General features: G+C 46.2%; 1 long non-coding RNA gene across 2 annotated transcripts in view; it reads left to right on the top strand.

Annotated features, from left to right (window-relative positions):
• The window catches only part of LOC310662036, a 39792-nt gene extending 20077 nt beyond the window's left edge, over positions 1-19715 (top strand). Inside the window, exons 2-4 of one of the 2 annotated variants that reach the window (XR_014504214.1) lie at positions 11988-12115; positions 16888-17091; positions 18244-19715. This is a non-coding gene — a long non-coding RNA (uncharacterized lncRNA). The remainder of the gene's footprint in view (positions 1-11987; positions 12116-16887; positions 17092-18243) is intronic. The other variant, XR_014504215.1, reaches the window with a different exon arrangement.
• The last annotated feature ends 2582 nt before the right edge of the window (positions 19716-22297 follow it).

The raw sequence follows: 22297 nt of genomic DNA, 5'->3' as shown, positions 1-22297 counted from the left end.
TTGTCGCTTTGCTTCTCGCAGTGAGGGAACCACCAGAAGGCCCTTGGTGCTGGACATCAGTGTCTGGGCAGAATGATGGGTGTGGAAATGTTCCTTCAGGTCTACTGGGCCAAGGCCATTTAGGGCTTTAAAGGTCAGCACCAAAACTTTGAATTGTGCTCGGAAATGTACTGGGAGCCAATGTAAGTCTTTCAGGACATGTGTTATATGGTCTTGGTGGCCACTCCCAGTCACCAGACTAGCTGCCGCGTTCTGGATTAGTTGTAGTTTCCGGGTCACCTTCAAAGGTACCCCCACATAGAGCTCATTGCAGCAGTCCAAGCGGAAGATAACAAGAGCATGCACCACTCTAGTAAGACAGTCTCCGGGCAGGTAGGGTCTCAGCCTGCGTACCAGATGGAGCTGGTACACAGCTGCCCTGGATACAGAATCGACCTGTGTGTCCATGGACAGCTGTGAGTCCAAAATGACTCCCAGGCTGCGCACCTGGTCCGTCCGTGCTTCAAAACCACATTTTTGGGCCATGGTGTGGCCAGGAAGCCGTGGATTTCAGTTTTTTGTGGTGCAGGCTGTGCCCCTAGCCATGATGTGTGATTTGACAGTGAATTTGGGCTGATCTAGTGCAAAAAGTGTGAGGATCCATGAGGATCCGTGCTTCAAAACCACGTTTTTGGGCCACGGTATGACCGGGAATCCGTGGATCCGTGATTTTTGTGGTGCAGGCTGTGCCCCTGGCCATGATGTTTGATCTGATGGTGACTTTGGGCTGATCTAGTGCAAAAATAATGAGGATCCATGAGGATCCATGCTTCAAAACCACGTTTTTGGGCCATGGTGTGGCCAGGAAGCCATGGATTTCAGTTTTTTGTTGTGTAGTCTGTGCCCCTACGTATGATATGTGATTTGCCGTTGAGTTTGGGTTGGCCCAATGAAAAAAGCGTTAGGATCCGTGAGGATCCGACCTTCAAAACCACGTTTTTGGGCCACGGTGTTGCCAGGAAGCCGTGGATCCGAGTTTTTTGTGGTGGATGCTGTGTCTCTGGACATGATGTGTGATTTAACGGTGCGTTTAGGTTGGCCCAATCTGAAAAGCGTGAGGATGCATGAGGATCCGTGCTTCAAAGCCATGTTTTTGGGCCACGGTATGGCCAGGAAGACGTGGATCCATGATTTTTGTGTTGCATGCTGTGCTGCTGGCCATGATGTTTGATCTGATGGTGACTTTGGGCTGATCTAGTGCAAAAATCATGAGGATCCATGAGGATCCGTGCTTCAAAACTATGTTTTTGGGCCACGGAGTGGCCAGATAACCATGGATCCGTGTTTTCTGTGGTGCAGTCCGTGCCCCTGGACATGATGTGTGATTTGATGGCGAGTTTGGGTTGGCCCAATGCAAAACGTGTGAGGATCCATGAGGATCCGTGCTTCAAAACCACGTTTTTGGGCCACGGAGTGGCCAGATAACCGTGAACCCGTGTTTTCTGTGGTGCAGTCCGTGCCCCTGGACATGATGTGTGATTTGATGGTGAGTTTGGGTTGGCCCAATGCAAAAAGTGTGAGGATCCATGAGGATCCGTGCTTCAAAACCATGTTTTTGGGCCATGGAGTGGCCAGGAAGCAGTGGATCCGAGTTTTCTGTGGTGCAGTCTGTGCCCCTGGACATGATGTGTGATTTGATGGTGAGTTTGGGTTGGCCCAATGCAAAAAGCGTGAGGATCCATGAGGATCCGTGATTCAAAACCATGTTTTTGGGCCACGCAGTGGCCAGATAACCATGGATCCGTGTTTTCTGTGGTGCAGTCCGTGCCCCTGGACATGATGTGTGATTTGATGGTGAGTTTGGGTTGGCCCAATGCAAAAAGTGTGAGGATCCATGAGGATCCGTGCTTCAAAACCACGTTTTTGGGCCACGGAGTGGCCAGATAACCATGGATCCGTGTTTTCTGTGGTGCAGTCCGTGCCCCTGGACATGATGTGTGATTTGATGGTGAGTTTGGGTTGGCCCAATGCAAAAAGTGTGAGGATCCATGAGGATCCGTGCTTCAAAACCACGTTTTTGGGCCACGGAGTGGCCAGATAACCGTGAACCCGTGTTTTCTGTGGTGCAGTCCGTGCCCCTGGACATGATGTGTGATTTGATGGTGAGTTTGGGTTGGCCCAATGCAAAAAGTGTGAGGATCCATGAGGATCCGTGCTTCAAAACCACGTTTTTGGGCCACGCAGTGGCCAGATAACCATGGATCCGTGTTTTCTGTGGTGCAGTCCGTGCCCCTGGACATGATGTGTGATTTGATGGTGAGTTTGGGTTGGCCCAATGCAAAAAGTGTGAGGATCCATGAGGATCCGTGCTTCAAAACCACGTTTTTGGGCCACGGAGTGGCCAGATAACCGTGAACCCGTGTTTTCTGTGGTGCAGTCCGTGCCCCTGGACATGATGTGTGATTTGATGGTGAGTTTGGGTTGGCCCAATGCAAAAAGTGTGAGGATCCATGAGGATCCGTGCTTCAAAACCACGTTTTTGGGCCACGGAGTGGCCAGATAACCATGGATCCGTGTTTTCTGTGGTGCAGTCCGTGCCCCTGGACATGATGTGTGATTTGATGGTGAGTTTGGGTTGGCCCAATGCAAAAAGTGTGAGGATCCATGAGGATCCGTGCTTCAAAACCATGTTTTTGGGCCACGGAGTGGCCAGATAACCGTGGACCCGTGTTTCTTGTGGTGCAGTCTGTGCCCCTGGACATGATGTGTGATTTGATGGTGAGTTTGGGTTGGCCCAATGCAAAAAGTGTGAGGATCCATGAGGATCCGTGCTTCAAAACCATGTTTTTGGGCCACGGAGTGGCCAGATAACCGTGGATCCGTGTTTCTTGTGGTGCAGTCTGTGCCCCTGGACATGATGTGTGATTTGATGGTGAGTTTGGGTTGGCCCGATGCAAAAAGCGTGAGGATCCATGAGGATCCGTGCTTCAAAACCACGTTTTTGGGCCACGGAGTGGCCAGATAACCATGGATCCGTGTTTTCTGTGGTTCAGTTTGTGCCCCTGGACATGATGTGTGATTTGATGGTGAGTTTGGGTTGGCCCAATGCAAAAATCATGATGGTCCATGAGGATCCATGCTTCGGAACCATGTTTTTGGGTCATGGAGTGGCATGGAAGCCATGGATCCGTGATTTTTGTGGTGCAGTCCGTGCCCCTGGACATGATGTGTGATTTGATGGTGAGTTTGGGGTGGCCCAATGCAAAAAGCGTGAGGATCCATGAGGATCCGTGCTTCAAAACCACGTTTTTGGGCCACGGTGTGGCCAGGAAGCCATGGATCCGTGATTTCTGTGGTGTAAGCTGTGCCCCTGGACATGATGTGTAATTTGACAGTGAGTTTGGGTTGGCCCAATGCAAAAATCATGAGGATTCATGAGGATCCGTGTTTTTAACCATGTTTTTGCGCCATTGCGGCACCACGAAACAGTGGATGCGTGATTTTTTTGGTTCCTCCTACAGACTAAGATGTGGTCTACAATAGCATGGTGTTTTTATTTTCTTTCAATATAAAAATCATATGAATTCATGAGGATCCGTGCCTCGGATCCATGTTTTTGTGGTGCTGCAGCGCGGCAAAGTGTTGGATCCACGTTTTTTATAGTCCAGTTTGTAGGTGTGCCTTCTAGGTGTGATTTGACACTGCATTTGTTGGAATTATTTTTAAAAAAGTGTAGGATCCATGAGGATCCGTGTAGATCCGCCTTTTATGCAGACCCCAGAAATTTCTGCAATGCAGTGACTGTTAGAGGAAGAAATAGTAATCGACGTGTTTCTGTGATATACTACCCCAAACCTGAGCAAAGCTTTTTTAATTTTTCCCCCCATGATCAAGTACTGCTCCGAAATTAAATTAAAGCAATAACGTGCTTCTCGCAGTGCAGTGCCAAAATCGTTACCAACTCCCCCCGCCCTCTGCAATGCAGTAGTCAAAATCCGGAGCAAAATCCCCCAGCTGCAGTGTCTGCGTCTACTGCGAGTAACTACTGCGTCTCACACGGTCCGCTCCTAAGGCTGCCCCTTCAAATAATTTAACCTTCCACCGGGTATTTTGGGAGGCTGATGTATACGAGGTTTTTCTGGACACGGGTTGTCTCGGCTCCCCCAACGCTTTCTCTCCCCCCCCCCCGCGATCTAGTGGGCCAAGCTACTCGTGTGAAAGGAGCCTCTTGCAGGTGCCAGTACAGCACAAAAAAAGTTGCGGGTGGTTTGGGAAGCCTCGCCGGGGAATCGAGGGACGGTCGCTGCCAAAGTGAGCTTCTTTTGCCCGGGGGAAGCCCCGATCCCCACGATCACCGCCGCCGCATACGTGGCGGGGGGAACTTGGGCGCCGCCGATTCCTCCCCGAGTCAGTTCTGCTTCCCGATTGCAGAGCGCGGAGGGAGGCGGCGGGGAAGGAGAGAGGAAAGGAGGGAGACACGGCGCTCCTCCCTCGCCCGCCCTCCTTCCCCGGGGCTGGGCTCCAGGCAGGCGGCGCCTGCAGCTCACAGCTGCCCCGCGTGAGACCCGGCCAAGCCCGGTGCTCCAACCGCAGCAGGAGCGGGCCGAGGAGCCGGCCCAGCCGCGTGCGAAGAAGCCGCGCTGCTTCCCCGCCTGCGGCCGCTGCTTGCATAAACAAGGCGGGCGGGATGCCAGAGGAGCTCCGCCGCGCTCGCCTGGGAAGGAGGGAGGGAAGGCCGGGGCAGCACCGAGAGAGAGAGACCACAGGGTGGCCTGACCTGGACTCGAGGGCAACAGGCAGGCGGGGACGCTGCCTGGGTGACCTTGGCCACAATCACAGCCTCTGCGCCTGACTTGCTCCCCAGGGTTGCTGGGGAGGGTAGAAGGGAGGCGAGGGGGAAGCTTGCGCGCTCCTCCGCCTGGAGCTTTTTTTGGGGGGAAATGTGGGCTATATCAGTGGAACGAAAGCAAAGCAAACAAACGCATCCCCGAGGTAAATCCGCCTCTGTCGCCTGCTTCCAGAGGGCTAGCTGTTGTTTTGTGGTTGATTTGGGCTGTGTGTATGCACCATTGGGGCATTGCAACTCCTAGGGGCCATGGCCCCTTCGCTCCCCCTCAGAACAAAATATTTGAGGGGTTCCAGCCGTGGGCATAGCGGGGGGGGGGGCGGGAGGGCAGTGCCGGATTTACCTATAAGCTAAACAAGCTGTAGCTTAGGGCTCCACACTCTTGGGGGGCCCCAAAAAATTTAAAGGAAAAAACACCATGGATGTACATTTCCAAAATATAAGATAAAAAACAAATAAAATAAAACCTCCATGCAGCAACAGTGTTTTATGTTGTGTAGGCTCCTATTTGTTTGGTGTGAATGGCTTTAGAGCCCTGTTAGGTCCATAAATTACTATATAGCATATATTCAACACAAAAAACAGTGCCAGTTGGTTGTTGACAAAGGACAGCTGGGCGTCTAAAGGGCCCCATTACCTTCAGTAGCTTAGGGCCTCATCAAACCTAAATCTGGCTGGGGGGGGGACAGCTGCCCCCACCTAAATCAAGTAAATAATAAAAATGCTTAAGTCACTGACCAATTGTGTTGCAGTTCTGCCCCCCCCATATAAAGCCCGCTCCCATAAAATAAAACATACCCCCCCAATTAACAGACATTGCAGTTCAAATGGTGTGTATGCCCCATGCCCTGTGATCAATTAAGCGGGCTTGTTTGTTGCCCCCCCCCAATCTTTATTCAATGCACACCTGGTCTGCACTATACCTCAAAGGGACATTCAGAGCACTTTTCTTTTTTACCTCAAAAGAATTCTAGTTTCCCCCTCACAGAGCTGCAATTCCCAGTTACTCTTAACAAAACTATTGACACCCATAATTCTTGGGGAAAAGCATGTGCTTCGGAGGTACAGTGTGTATGCAAGTCACTCATGTTGCTAGCAGTGGCGTTTCTCTGTGTGTGGTTCTCACGCTTGATTATTGGGCACCCCATACCCTGATATGCAAGTTCCCTATACTGTATGCAAAGATTTTCCTTTGTTTTGAACGGAGGAGCAATCATGAGCCATGGCCTACAGTAAGTGTTAGAACTGCTTTGTAGGGCTACCCCTGCAAAGGGAAGGGAGCTAGGGGCCCAACTAGATTGTTTGTCAAGTGGCTTGGCCTTGTTGGATTGTGTGTGTGTTTATTAAAAAAACCCAAATAGTTGATTGGGGGATGTTATTAACTCTGACCCACAGAAGGGACTGATCAGAAATGGGACCTGCTATTTACAATGCGAGGAAAGGTGAGTAAATTAGAATAGGAATAGAAGCCCTATAAGACATTTTGGAATGATAAAATAGAATCTGTTTCCTTTGAATCAGAAGATTATCATCAGATTCTTGAATGTAATTTTAATCATTTGCAAACATGGGGTGCCTTGCTTTTGTGTGTGTTTATTGTAAGGTTTTCTTCAGTGTTTTACGGTTTTTTTGCATGTTGGTTTTGTAAAAAAATGTTCAGATGGTTCTGAAGAACCTGTGTAGAATGTTAATATATTTTCATAGTTTTAAATTTAGTTTCATTTTAATGATTTATTTCGGAAGCCAAGCAGAAGTTTAAATTGTACTGTATGATCAAATCTAAGGTAGCATTCACACCACACATTTAAAGCATTATACTGCTTTAAATGGTCATGGCTTCCTCCATGGGTGTAACGGGAGGGGGGGCAGGGGGCCAGCTGCCCCCCAGATCAAGTAAAACAATAGAAATAACTAACTGACCAATCATGTGGGTTCTGCCCCCCCAACAAAAGTCCTGCCCCACCCACAAAAATCCTGGCTATGTCCATAGCTTCCCCAAATAATTCTGGGAGCTGTAGTTTGTTAAGGGTGTTAGGTGTTCCCGATTAACTACACAGAGCTACAATTAACAGTGATTAGTGTTAACAGTCAATCCCTATTCATAGGGAACTCTAGGAGTTGTAGCACCACCCTAAACAAACTTGCAGTTCCCAGGAATCCTTGGAGGAAGCCATGACTTATTTAAAGTGGTATAATTGTGTTCCAAATGTATGGTGTGAATGTGGCCATCAATTATGAATTTAAAAAGTCAGCCACTAAAGTCCAAGCCATGTGCCAAACATCAATTCCTGGTTTGGCCATAGGATTAAATTAGGTAATGATCCGGCCAAAGTGAACCACTCTGAAATCTCACCGAGTTAAGTGGGACAGACTGATGTTGTTGCGTCATTTAGCCGCTGAGTTTTGCACAGTCACTTTCCCACTGGTTTGCAACACACATCTACTTCCCGTGCCATTGTTTGCACATTGAGCCAGGAATAACCTGGGGGAGGAGAGATTCTGCAAGAGCTCAGATCTGTGGAACTTTCTCTAGGGGTGATTCTCCCACGGTGCAATATGGAGCAAAGGCGAAATGATCTCTTTTTATGGCCTTTCAGAGCAGGAGATACACTTCTGTGCTAAAGCTGGATTTGGGAAACCAGGGCCTTCCAGATATTTCCGGACATCCGTTCTAGCCAGTGTGGGGAATGGCTGCAGTTCAGTGGTAAAGAATGCAGACGATTCCAAGTTCAATCAATGGGATCTGCAGGTAGGGCTTGGGGAGACCCTTGCTTTGAAACCCAGGAGAGTCACCCCCACTGTAGAGTAGAAAAACATTTTATCAATTCATTTAATTTCTATACTGCCCTTCATCTGAGGATCAGAGGGCAGTTTACAACACAAAACCACAAAAAGACGTAACATAGCAACCAAACAAACAAGAACACACAGTTTAAAAGGCCATAGATTGTTCAATTAGCCAAAGGCCTGAGAAACAGGAATGTTTTTCCCTGATGCCTAAAGATATTTATTGATGGTGCCAGGGGATGTTCTTCCTGGGAAGAGCATTCCACAAGTGGGGAGCCACCATTGAAAAGGCCCATTCTCATGTTGCCACCCTCTGGGCCTCTTACGGAGAAGGCACGCAAAGAAGGGCCTCATTTTTTAAAAAAAATAACATTTTATTAATTTTCCAAAAAAAACCCCACAAAAACAGTAACAATCTCAAATTAAATCAAAATAAATTGACTTCCCGCTAGTCCCTTCCTTGGTTCCATTGTTTATCAACGTACTGCATGTCCATTGTAAACCATAGTACTGTATTACTTATCCATTCAAAATTAAATTACAAGTAGTATTAAAACCCTGCCAATGTATTAACTTGAGTACATTGCTTTTGAATATATGCAATAAGCTCCTTCCAATCTTCCTTAAATTTGCAATTGTCTCTTCCTCTTCGTTTCATTGTCAATTTTGCAAAATGTTCAGCTTATGCTAATAATATTTGTGCGGCTGTAGTTGCATACATACGTAAATAAGTTCTTTGGTGATCTTAGTAAATCCACTCCGGTAATACCTAGTAGGAAATCTTCTGGTTTTTTAACAAAAGCTATTTTAAATATCTTCTTCATTTCATTACAAATCATTTCCCAATATTTCTTTACAATTTTACAATCCCACCACATATGGAAAAATGTCCCAAGAGGGACCTCAGATAATGATTGCAACCATAGTTGTTAAAAGAGGGATTGATTGTTAAATCACTCTGGGAATTGTACCTTGCTGAGGGGAATAGAGGTACTCTAGCAACTCTCAGCAGCTTTAACAAACCACAGCTCCCAGAATCCTTTGGATAAGACATGACCGTTTAAAGCGGCGTCACAGTGCATTAAATTTTATGGTGTGACTGTGGCCTCTGTATAAGGCAATTTCCTATATTCCATAGCCAATAGTCATGGATGATGGGAGTCCTTACAATGCCAGGAAGCTTCCCAACCCTGTTCTAAAAGGAGAGGGATATTTGTGTGTGCCAATGTTTAAGTTTCAGGCAATCTGCTGAAATTAATTTGAAAGACTTCATTTGCTGAGTTCTGCGAACTTTGTAAACTGCTTTGTGTTTATTTTATGGGGGGGGGAGAGTTAAACTAGACTGGGGAGGGGGGGTCAGGTGCTCATTTTATAATAAAAAATGGAAGTACTGGTACTCTTATATTGTGGTGGGTGCCAGCACAAAATGGCTGCCATGGGCAGCAAAAAAAAAAAAAAAAAAAGAGAGAGAGGTGTCATTACTCCATACTGGTGAGTTGGCTGAATGCAGCCGAGAGGAGGTGTGGTGGTGCATTAAAGAGCGCACTGAAATTGGGAGCTGGGGAGAAAAGCCTTGAGGCTCCCATAGGGTACTGGAGCGGTTTTTGAGACTGGAGTTCAGGAATATTTCTTCCTCTTAAATGGGAGTTTGGGAGAAAGCGGGGTTTATGTGGAGGCAGTTGTGACCCTTCTGTGAGGTTCTTCAGAGCCAAGGTAGTGGTGGGTGGTTGTGTATGCTTGTACACAGGTTTTCCGGCGCTTGGTTGGAAGGTAGAACTGTATGGGGTGTGGTGTGGTATTATTGTAGGTGTTTGTGAAACTGAGGTAGCCTGGAATGTAGGGCAGTCTCTTTAAATAAAACAACAAGGTTATATTCCAACAGCATATATATATATATATATATATATATATATATATATATATACACACACACACACACACACACACACATTTTAAGCCTATGCACAGCACTGCAGTTTTCCCTGCAGAGAGATTTATTACCCTTCTTTCCAGAGAAAGCCAAGGGATTTGCTCCCCCCACCGTCCACCCCCATGCTATTTTTTGGTGCAGTCAGATTGGGTTTGCAAATGCAGTCACACGTAGGCACAGAACAGCTGCAGAATACAAAACACCAATCAAGGTGTCTAGGCGTTCGCTCACCCTCTTTGCCTGGATATATTTTTTTGGCACAGAGGCACTGCAGAAGTTTTTGAGAGAGGCGAGCTTTGTAGGTCGGCGTGAGTTTTGCTAGCTGCTCCTCCTAACCTAGAATTCACCTAACTTGGGCAGCATTCCACATTTCAGCTTTTTTACAGTGAAATCCTTTGATGTTGTTTGGGTTTTTTTTTTTTTTAAATAAAAAAATACGTAATCCCTAAGGAAGTTTATACAGAAACCAAGGTCATCTCATATGCCAGCAGCTGCGTTAGGGCAATTTGTCTTTTTGACCCTGACCGATTCGTGCCGCAGCCTGCTGCTCTCACTTGGGTAATTAAGATAAACTTGCACGTGTAGCAAAATGCTTGGACACAGTTATCAGTGTGCACTGCGGCTCGTGGTTTCCTTGCCCACAGGCATGCTGGCTTGAAGGAACTTGCTTGGCAGTTGATTAATAACCTATGAGCAATTGGCTCTGGAACTGGGTTGAGTAGATGATTCACCAGTATATTTTAGTTCAGCCTTCCCCAACCCAGTGCCCTGCACTTGTTTTGGACTACAACTCCTGTTGGCCATAGGCAGCGTGGCCAATATTTGTAGTCCAAAACATCAGGAAGGCACCAGGTTTGGGAAGGCTATGTTTAGTTCAACATCTCTAGGATGCCAGCTTCTCAACCAGCTGCCATAGCTGTGTCTTCAACGGCGGCTTGGTACGCAGATGTTAGCTGGCAGTGGTGTTTATCCCCATGCCATAATGAGTTTGCCATGATTTTTGCTGCACACCAAACTCTTGCTAAGTGCACAAGAGCAGCTCGGGCATTTTCCCTTGGTCAGTTGGCAACTCTCTATTCATTTATTTTATAAATAACTATCAGTACAAGAGGGCAGGTCCCTGCCCCAAGGAGCTTACATTCTAAAATTTCAGCACGCAAGGGAAACAGAAGAGGCAAGAGGAAAGCAATATGCAGTTGTTTTGGTTGCACGTGCTTCAATAGTCTTCAGTACAATCTTGAGTTAACAGCAAGGGATGAAAACTAGCCAAATGTTTCCTGAAAAAGCTGAGCTTAAATGAGAGGTTTAAAGGAAGGAACAGAGGTGATAACATGCAGGGTTCCTGGAAGGCAGTTCCAAACATACCAGGCACCATGAGAACACGATGTTAAACTACTGTAGATGGGTCTCTGAACTCATCCAGGAGGACCCATTGTACATCCTTATGGTCAAACTCCAATGGTAACTACTACACTTCCATCACCTTATTTCTGCCTCCTCACGTCTCATGCTAGAAGGGGCTATCTCACGCTAAGGCCACCCCAAGACATCTTGGGGCCAGAGGGGCAAAATCCAACAACATTACGCTGTTGTGCAATTCCCATTAATTTCAGTTGGATTCCCTGCCGGATTGTGCTTTGTGGGTCTAGAGACTGTCACTCACATCCATCTCCCTTAATGGTACCAAAAGCCCGCTCGCTGCCTGAGGCTGCTGTCACATCATATGACCAGCATTGTCCACAGTTCAACAAAAACCAGAATCACCATGCCATGACTTAATTTAATTGCCATTGGGGTTTGCATAGCACCTGAACACCCACACAGCCAAAACTATGACCTGGTATCATAGCAATGCCAAATGATTGACAGGCAAGGTAGCTCCATCCACCTGTTACACTGGCTCCCACAGGGTGTGGTGGGAAAGACAGGGATGCAGCCTAATGGCTGGATCAAGTTCCTAGATTTAACACTAAATGGCAAACGAATGGCTGGAATTCAGTGTTATCACCCAAGAGTAAACGGCCAGTCTGTGGTTGTAAGAGAGACATCTGCCCAGCAACACTTAACATTAGGAGAAGAGTTTTACAAGCTCCATTTTAAAAAACAAACAACCCAAACTACACCTTGGGATGGTGTCCCGGTTCGCCCGGAAAGTGAAATGCGACTGTATTACGAAAGGCAGGAGACTTAGGAAAGGAAGTGTACCAGCCAGAAGAAGGGAAACAATGGTTATGGGAGCTGTTTCAAGACCAGGTTGGGAGCACAGGAAAAGGTGATGATGCAGGGGCCAAGGAAAGAGACAGTGGCCACCGAAGCCTTAGTAAAGGTGGTAGATGAAGCAATAAGCAGAAGCCAAGGAGTCAAGTTGTTTTGATTCCTTTTAGTTCAGCTTTCCCTTTAAGGAGGCAGATCTCGCCATTGTTTTCGTGTTGTTTTTATTTTCAGAGTCTGCTTTATTGGATCAGGGCAAAGTCAAACAGGGTCCACCCTGCCTGGCAAAGCCACCTGCCATGTGCCTTTCCAGGGTGTTGTCTCCAGCCAGCAGGAGACCTGCCTTTCTCCCACCATCCCATGTGAGTTGCTCTCTTCTGCTCCTTGTGTTTTCAAAAGCCGTATCCATCTGAGAAGGGCTGTTTGTTTAGAAAGCCTTGCCTCTCTCGGTCACGTGTGCCGCGCATGTGAGGCGCATTCCATTTTTAGCCACAACAACTTCTTCACTAGACAGCTCTGCTGCAGTGACATGTGCAGAGCCCGGGAGGGAGGAGACACGACACGTGTATGAGCAGGATCTGAGCCGTGCGGGGTGTATGTGTGTGTAGTTTTCTGGCTACAGGAAATTCCTGTTACAAAGCAAGGCATGTTTTATTTTGCAGGCTGGGAGAGCGAGGAGGGATTTCTTTTTTTTAAAAAAAAAGAAGAAGGGCAGGCTCAATGAACCATAGTGTGAGGAGGAGGAGGAGGGACAAAAACAGCCACCCTAGACCAAGAGATCTGTTTGTTTGGGTTTTTCGAATATGTCACGAATCCCTTAGCAGATATTAAAGGGGAAGGGGAGGTGGGAGTTTGGGGAGGGGGAGCCCTCAATGCAGAGGAAACTGCAGCACAACCAAATGTGGGGTGTGTTTACATCTGCAGCGGATTTCAACGCCCTTTCTCCGTGAAAGAAGCAACAAAATGCACCAGGAGGGGGGGAGAAGAAGGCGGGCGTTGTTCCTTGCCATACACAGAACATGTAAAGTGAAATGTTCATTTGGACCAAAGAGATTAAAAGGCAAGGTGCAAGCTTTCAAGTCACAGAGCAGGGCTTTGCAGATTCAATTGGTTTTGAAGGGGAGGGGGAAAGTTTTCAGTTTCTGAGCATAGTATTTTAACCCTATACCTATGAACTGTTTTTTTCATATAAATAATAATAATAATAATAATACTGTTATTTATTTTCATGGTTCAGAAGATAAATTTTTGAGAAAACAATTGTTACAACAGTAAACAACAAGTAACTTGTCCCGATAAAATTACAGTGCAGACTTTTATCATGCCATGTGTTAAAGTTTCATTTGATTACTCGTAAGAGATCACGTCACATTTTCCCTTGAGTGCTGGGTGGATTCCTGCCACAATCTGAACCATTTATGTATTCAAATAAACATTTGCCATATGTTATAAAAGGAATATGGATTGTGTTTGCCCTTTGCCGCTCCCACCTGGCATGTTAGTTTCTCAGCCAATGCTATTGACCATACTCTGTTATACCAAGAATCAGTGTTCAGCCCATCACTGGTTTTCCAACGTCATCTGTGGACTGTTTTAGCCTGTGTCAAATATAGGGGCCTGAGTCACATCATTCCAACCCCAGTTCTGATTTAGCCGGGATGGCTTTTTATTTTATTCGGAAGTCGTTGATTTTGCAACCGGTGGCTGCTGGCAAGCAAATTTTCAAACTTTTATTCTTGGCAATCAACAGTATAGAAGTGCACAAATGTCTGGCGATACCATTATCTTTTGCAGAGCCAGATTGGGCCGCTGTCAGCTTTTGACATCCACAAGCCCAACCAAGTGCATCTGAAAAGGCTACATGTCCCCAGGCTTAGCAGAAGCCTGTCCTATCGCTATGTAACCTTTATCTGTCTTGTCTTATTTTCTGGACCCAAGAAGACAACTGTGCATGCTGTACAAAGTTGGAGCAGACAAGTTGTTACAGAATCACTACACACAGGAAAACCACACAGGAAATAACAAGATTAATAAAACCACTTCAGTGTTCATTCACACAAGCGATAGAGGAAAAAATGCCCTCTGGGGCTGATATATGTCAGAGAATTCCCACATGTCAGTTCCGGCATTCCAGTGGAACTCTATGCTCGGAATGCAGAAGGCAGCCTATTCTGATGAAGATTAATTCTTTTGACCTGGAAAAGCCTTCGAAAGCTAAAATTATTTTCTCGTGCTTTCCCTTTCCCCAAGAGATAGGAAACTCCACAGGCAGCCCTTTAAAGGGCTCATTCTCTGTGAGATATGTTTATGGTCATCTACAAATGCACATGTTGAGCAGAGGGCAGACACCCAGACAGAAAGGGCAAGTCTTTAAAGCAGCATCGATTTCCCCAAAGCAAAGCATAACCTCTTGCAAACTACTGGAGGGGGGGGGGAATCAGATCCTCCCCTTTCTCATTGGCTACAATCAAAACCACCAAGCTGTTCCCTTCAGCCCTTTTCCATGTACAGTGGTACCTCAGGTTACAGACACTTCAGGTTACAGACTCCTCTAACCCAGAAATAGTACCTCGGGTTAAGAACTTTGCTTCAGGATGGGGACAGAAATCGTGCGGCAGCAGCATGGCGGCAGCGGGAAGCCCCATTAGCTAAAGTGGTACCTCAGGTTAAGAACGGACCTCCAGAACGAATTAAGTTCTTAACCCAAGGTACTACTGCAGATGAAATGTCCAACAGCTAATAGCCACCAGAACTCAGATGTCATCATTGCTCATTAATCTAAAATACCCAGCTTTATGAGCAAAAGTGTACTTTAAGAGAAGATCATTTTGTGTTTGCATAAGCATTTATTTCTGGAATTCTGCTTGGAAATCCCCCAGGCATCAGAAGGGCTTATGCTATATGATATGGGTCAGGTGTAACAGATCCAAACATGAAGTCTCTTAATTGTGGCAAAGGGGGAATAATATTAGTGTGCGGACAAATAAGAAGCAGAGTAGTTTCCATAGGGCTGGAGCAGAATTGGGTATAAGTGTTTGAAAGAGGAAGTGAAGAACAATCATAAATTCCTGCATACCTTAACCAGCTCATGCATTACCTGCAATTTAGGGGAAGGGGCTTAAATTTGTCAAGTGAACCATTGTTTTTAGGTGTATTTAGTCCAATCTGAAATTAATCCACTGGATGGAAGGAATATATATATAAAGTTGCTTCCATTGATGGCTGAGAAATCAAATTAATATTTGGTTTCTGATCATTTTACTACCATTGTCATTTACATTTTGTTGCACTACCGCTACTCATGCAATTATTTAGCATTTAATTGGTGGTGAGTACAGAAATTGATTCATTTAAGATTTCGGCTCTGTTGCATGCAGTGGAGTTGAGGGTAATAACAAATTATAAAACAGAACCTGTAAATAAGTCCGGGTCAGCAGCTAACCTGTGGACAGAAGATGCTGTTATATTCCAAGCTCCATATGCCCCAAACCAACATGGCCAATGACCAAGGATGATAGGAGTTGTGGTCTAACAGCATCTGAAGTGACACCTGTTAGCATTGATGCAGTGCAGGGCTACTTAAGTATTGCTATTATTAGAGAAGAGTTCTGCTTCTGCTACCGAGTCCTTTTCCATTGAATTAGGTAAAGGTAAAGGTACCCCTGACCGTTGGTCCAGTTGCGGATGACTCGGGGGTTGCACGCTCATCTCGCTCTATAGGACAAGGGGGCCGGCGTTTGTCCTCAGACAGATTCTGGGTCATATGGCCAGCATGACTAAGCCGCTTCTGGCAAACCAGAGCAGCCCACAGAAACGCTGTTTACCTTCCTGCCGGAGTGGTACCTATTTATCTACTTGCACTTTGATGTGCTTTCAAACTGCTAGGTGGGCAGGAGCTGGGACTGAGCAATGGGAGCTCACCCCATCGCAGGGATTCAAACCGCCGACCTGATTGGCAAGCCCTAGGCTTTGTGGTTTAGACCACAGGGCCACCGCATCCCTCCACTGAATTAATGAACCATTATTTCCTAACAAATAAAAATGTGGTGGGGGCACCAAGTCAAACACATTGCATGGACAACAGCGCAGCAGGGTTGCAGCAGTGTCTGATGCACAGCTCACCTTGGGACAAAAATGGAGGTGACATAGGTGCATACAGGCATGCAAGGGGAGAGCGACCGCAGCTGCACCAAGCTGACACCAGGAGCCACCTAGTGGCCACAGGTCGTAATGTCTGTGAAGCATGCTGTGATGATTCTGTAAGCTGGCAAATACAGTGGTACCTCGGGTTAATAACTTAATTCGTTCCGGAGGTCCGTTCTTAACCTGAAACTGTTCTTAACCTGAGGTACCACTTTAGCTAATGGGGCCTCCCGCTGCCGCTGCACTGACGCAGTGCGATTTCTGTTCTCATCCTGAAGCAAAGTTCTTAACCTGAGGTACTATTTCTGGGTTAGCGGAGTCTGTAACCTGAAGCATCTGTAACCCGAGGTACCACTGTAAATGTAAAAGCCATGTAATGTAATGTAAATGTAAAATTGCAAATGTCCTGTGAACAAATAATTACTGTAGAATAGAGTTCCTTGCTGTCTCATTGTGGCAAATTCCAAAGGACTTTCACAGCAAAGCACAAAAGGCATCCTAAAGCCCAACAGATTCATCATGGCGTAAGCTTTTCTGGGCTGCGCATTCCATGAGACCTTAGGCTCACAGAATAGTAGAGCTGGAAGGGACCACAAGGGTCATCTAATCCAACCCCTTGCAATACAGGAATCTTTTGCACAATGCGGGACTCGAACCCACGAACCTGAGATTAAGAGTCTTACACTCTACCAATTGTGCTGTCCCGCCTTATCTTTTTGTGGCATAAGGCGGGACAGCACAGTTGGTAGAGTGTAAGACTCTTAATCTCAGGTTCGTGGGTTTGACTTTAAGGTGCTCCAAGATTCCTTTTTGTCTCCAGGGTTGTGTATGTGACAACGCTAGGGAGGCGGGGAGAAGGCTGGGGATGGGACTTCAATAGTGTCACCTAATGTACTACAACAAACAAACAAACAAAAAAGGTACAGGACCCCTGACAGTTAAGTCCAGTCACTAATGACCCTGGGGTTGCGATGCTCATCTCACTTTACAGGCCAAGGGAGCCGGCGTTTGTCTGCAGAGTTTTTCCGGGTCATGTGGCCAGGATGACTAAACCGCTTCTGGCGAAACCAGAGCAGCGCACGGAAAGTCCGTCTACCTTCCCGCTGGAGCGGTACCTATTCATCTACTTGCACTTTGACAAACCTAGGTTGAAGTAAATGGGTGAGGGAAGGCAGAAGACCCAACCAGGTTTGAGGTAAGAAAAGGTTAAGATTTAAAAAGGCTTCTTTGTTATAGATTTAACCCAAGGAATGCTGGGAGCTGGAGCTGTGGGAGAGAGCTGGGGGTTTCGCATAGACTTTTCAGCCTTCATACATGGGTGAACACAGGAATTTCCCCCCTGGGGCAATGGGTAAAGTTAGTTTTTCAAATAACTGGACAAAGAAGTATAAACTGCACTGGAGAACTGGTCAACTGTTTCTGGTAGATTTGGTGACTGAGCAGTGGCAAGACCTTGGTGGCCTTACCTTTCAGAAGCTACCTGCTCCATTGTTTCTCAACTGGTAAGGCCTTCTGTTCATCTGTGCATAGAGCTGGCATCTAGATTCTGGCCTTCCACCCACAAATGAAGCCCTCCGTTCTTTTCTTGGCTGTCTCTAGCTTTTAATGAATTGCACTGCTGCTGCCATCAACTTCACAGCTCCCTTACCATTTTAATATGCACATGAGGCATAGACAACACTGCAATACAGTCTTGGGTTTGTTCTAGGTTACTCTGTAGGGTGGACATAACCCATGCTCTCTCAGCTCTTTCCATATGAACCTACCTGGACCCTGAGATCATCTTCTGAGGCCCTCCTTTGTGTGTCCCCTCCACAAGAGGTTTGGAGGGTGGCAACACGAGAACGGGGCCTTTTCTGCAGTGGCTCCTCGTCTGTGGAATGCTCTCCCCAGGGAAGTTCGCTTGGCACCCTCATTATACACCTTTAGGCACCAGGCAAAAACGTTCCTTTTTAACCTGGACTTTGGTTAATCCGATTTACATCCTTGGCCTTTTAAAATGTGTGTTTTTTATGGGGGGGTATTGAGTTGCTGTTTTTATTTTTATTAGGTATTTTGTGGTTTTATATCTTGCTTTTATTCTGTGAAGCGCCCTGAGACCCCCAGGTATAGGGTGATATATAAATTCAGTACATTATCATCATCATCATACAGTCCTGTTCTTTGCAATATAGGTGTAAGAGTTATCTGCATTGGCAATGACTGTGTTTTTTTTTTTAATGTTTACCAGCTGAGAGGTGGGGGGACTTTTTTGGGGGGTAGTGGTGAAGAAATAAGACATGTGTTAAAAATATTATGTATCACCATCTTCATTGCTACCTTTTGTTTTTGGGTACCTTTTGTCCAGTACACAGCTACACTAAATCCTGGCTACCTGAATTGTTTTCTGCTGGGCAGCTATTATTACTCCTCCAAGGAAGACAAGAAAGGGAAAAAAGGACTAAAAAAAAAAAGAACCCAGAAGTTCCTTTCCTAAACGTCAGTCATTGCTATGTCTTCATTTGTTGGTTGAAAACCCTGAAAGAAAGGAAGAGGTAAGTTTCTCACAAAACAAATCGGCAAATGTGCCTGCGCGTTTTGTCTCATATCTTGTGTTCTACAAGTTGTAAAATCTTCCTGCTTGCGCTAGTAGCTCTCCTGGCAAACACCCTTGGTACCACAAGATGTCAGTTCCCAACATTTCTTTGGAGGGGAAGCCATTGCAGTTAAACTGGAATTGTAGCTGCACTTCAGGGTGGTTTGTGGGCCTTCATGCCTTGAGATAGAAGGGAAGATGAATCTGACAATGGTTTGGAATCTTTTAACATTAACGGAATCTTCAGAACAGGTGGGCAGAGGCAGTTCTGCCACCCTCAAACACAGCAAAATTTTACATTTCTTGTTGTCACCTGCTCCTAAACCCCAAATAGTGTGTGAAAGAGGATAAGATTCTTGGAAGTGTGAGGTCAACCAGCTGTACGCTTGACCCTTGCCCTTCCTGGCTTATTAAGTAGTCAGAGTATCATGTGTCAAGTGCATTGTAGTCAGAAAGTCTGTCTGGATGGGTGAGGATAGTGGTCAGTGAATGCGTCAGTGGGACCTGATAAAACAAGTGCCATGGGTCCAATCAAGAATTCCCCAAAGCTACCTTCTGTATGTGCCCTGAAAATGGAAGCAAAACTATCACATCACCATGCCCCTAAGTCACAGTGGAGTTAAAGCTGGGTTTGAAACTGATTGTATTTCTCTTTCTCTCTCTCCCTCTCTCTCTCTCTCTCTCTCTCTCTGTGCGTGTGTGTAGTCCACATGATATCCTCCTCATCTAAGTGGCAGCCCACACTTTCCCCAGCCTAAATTCAGATTTTACCAATCAGTGCATAATCTGATATGGGAAGAAACTCCAATATAAAATTGCATGTTGCTGTGGACGTACCAGAAACCCAATGTGCGGGTGGTGGTGGTTTCTTTAATTGTGTGAGGACATTTCACTGGGTTTTGTCTGTCACCAGACCACCTGCTTCCATTTTGTTCCCACCAGCACAAAGGAAAAGGTAAAGCCTGATTTTTCTTGCTGGTTCTTGACTATACAGGCAACCCCCCCCCCCATTTGCACAATTTCAATATGCATGTGACTCTGCGCACCTGCATCGTGCTGAACCCAGAAGTGACCCAAAAATGGGGCAGAGGTGGAACAGAGTGTTTGCAGGCTTTTTCAATAGCGTTTCAAATATATGTGATTTCACTGATTCATGTGGTGCCTTGGAATGTAACCCCCACGTAAATGGGGGGTCGCATATATGTGTGTGTTTAATTTTAATAAAATTATTGTGTCCCCTCCCCCTTCTAGCTGTTCTTATTTTATCTGTAAGCTACCTTGAGTCTCTTTCAAGGAAAAAGGTGAGGTATAATAATAATAACAACGGCATTGTATTTTAATTTTAAAAACAACTTTTTGTGCACAACTGCTCTTACACAAAACAGCTGTATTAAAAATAAAACCTGACCTATCTGCTACAGGAGTATTACCACCAGACTCTTGGGGAGCTGGATCTTTGATTCACCACTGCGTTGGATAACAAAACAAAACAAAACAAAACAAAACAAAAAATTCTATTAGGAAAATGCTCTGTGGCACCAAAAGGCTCTCTGTGCCCCACCAGTGGCAGACCTTGGGGTCTCAAATTTCAGTGGTGTCATATGCTACACCAAAATTCAGTGCCTCCTGCCTCTCGCACTCCATTCTAAATCATAGTTGTGATGTCCCCTGTTGTGCCCCTGAGGCTCCACGCCCAGCACAACTGAACCAATCATGCTCCTCTAAATCCACCTGTGTCCCCACCTCTTTGTCTTTCCACCTTGCAGAGATGAGGTGGCTTTAATTTAATTTATTTTAAAAAACAGGTTGGCTAGGTGCACTGCAGAGCTAAGTGATAGCTGAGAGGCATTTGGGGGAAAGGAGGATAGTGTAAGGCAGGCTGGAGTCTCAGCTAGCACTTAGCTCTTAAAAAGGGTCACACCATATATTTAAAGCACTCTTATATCATTTTTAATAGTCATGGCTTCCCCCAAAGAATTCTGGGAACTGGATGCTGAGAGTTGTTAGGAGACTCCCCACAGAGCTACAATTTCCAGCAACCCTAACAAACAACAGTTCCTAGAAATTTCCAGGAGAAGCCATGACTATCAAAGTGGTTTAAGAGGGTTGTAAGTTTATGGTGTGGGACGCGGTGGCGCTGTGGGTTAAACCACAGAGCCTAGGACTTGCCGATCAGAAGGTCGGCGGTTCGAATCCCCGCGACAGGGTGAGCTCCCGTTGCTCAGTCCCTGCTCCTGCCAACCTAGCAGTTCGAAAGCACGACACCTTACGGTGTTTCCATGCACTGCTCTGATTTGCCAGAAGTGGCTTAGTCATGCTGGCCACATGACCCAGAAGCTGTACACTGGCTCCCTTGGCCAATAAAGCAAGATGAGAGCCGCAACCCCAGAGTCGGTCACGAATGGACCTAATGGTCAGGGGTCCCTTTACCTTTTAAGTTTATGGTGTAGATTTGTGTCATCACCTGGTAAGGGTGTGTTTTTTAGAGGGGAGAGAGGAGTAACCATTGTGATGCCCTGCGGCCTAAGCTGAGACAGCTGATATAACCCTTCTGTAGTTTTCTATCGTTTCCAGCTATCTCAATACTGATATACGGTAATGATGATATTTAAACCTCATAATGGAAGAATTATTTGGAAACTGGTATTAGTTGACCAGCCCCCATGTAGAAAATGGAACACCTACAGCTCATTCAGAGTCTGTGGACAGCTTTAATGTTGAGTTACATGGTGCATCCAATCTAGCAGCCAGTTAAACACTGGGGCCTGGATTTATAACTGAGGATATAATTTGAATAATTTTAGGGGATTCATTTACGACTTCATTACTTAACAGAATGATAAACTGTTAATATTCTTTTTGTCCCTGTTCCTACTCTGGCAACACTTATTACAGGACCTAATTATGTCATCCACAAACATCAGGGGGTCAATTCACCTGTTCAATGCAATCAGCTGCCAGAAAAGCCCTTCTTCATTCTACATAAGATAAACAGACCAGACTCGTTGCAAAAGAACAAGCTCTGGAATAAACCAGGGAGCCAAATGAACTCGACAAAGCAGGAGATGGCGCTCAAGAGCAATGGTTGTTCCAGAGGTCAGCCTGGGCTTTGACAGGAGTGCCAAGAAATCCCTCTGAGCTGTCTGGAAACTCACTGGATCCGAGGGCGGACCATCCTAATAGGTTCCCTGCCTCTGCAGAGAGGGGAAAGTGCTGAAAGCCTAAATCTCAACAGGAAGTGATTTGACCATGACAGTGGACTGGTGTCAATATCCCCCAATTTCAGATTACCCTCTAACTGCCCAGTCAAAAAAACAAGGTCCAGGCAGGGAGACTGGTGAGTGGGAAGCCAGCAGAATCCCTAATCTATACTGATTGCCCAATACTAGGCACACACACTCTAGATCCCCCCCCCCAAACTGGACAGAGAACCTGGAGAGAGGAAGAGAATCTCTATAAACCACAGCAACTCCCCCTCCTTGCCCCTCAAGTCTGCCCAGAGTACCCAGGTGGGCACAGCTGGCTGAGACCAACTTCACCCTGCTCACCCACCCAGGTCTCAGTAATACAGACCACATTGGCTTCCTCACCCACAATCCAGTCATGGATGAGGGAGATTGTATTCCAAGCTGACCTGGCATTCAGCAACAGCCATGTACAGACCCAAGGGCTGGCTGACAGGACAACCACAATTCCCCAGGTTGAAGGAGGAAGGGCGGGCACACCACCAATTGCCTGTGCCATGTGCCCCTTACCCAGCTTGCCCCACCTCCCATACCATACCTCCCCCTGCTCTGAACTACTGCAATTGCCCCCTTGCTCTTGC

Source organism: Podarcis tiliguerta (genome assembly GCF_965153285.1).
Source record: "Podarcis tiliguerta genome assembly, chromosome: 13".
NCBI classification, from domain to species: Eukaryota; Metazoa; Chordata; class Lepidosauria; order Squamata; family Lacertidae; genus Podarcis; species Podarcis tiliguerta.
The sequence above is the reverse complement of the archived record's forward strand: the minus strand, read 5'-3'. Positions and strand labels throughout refer to the sequence as shown.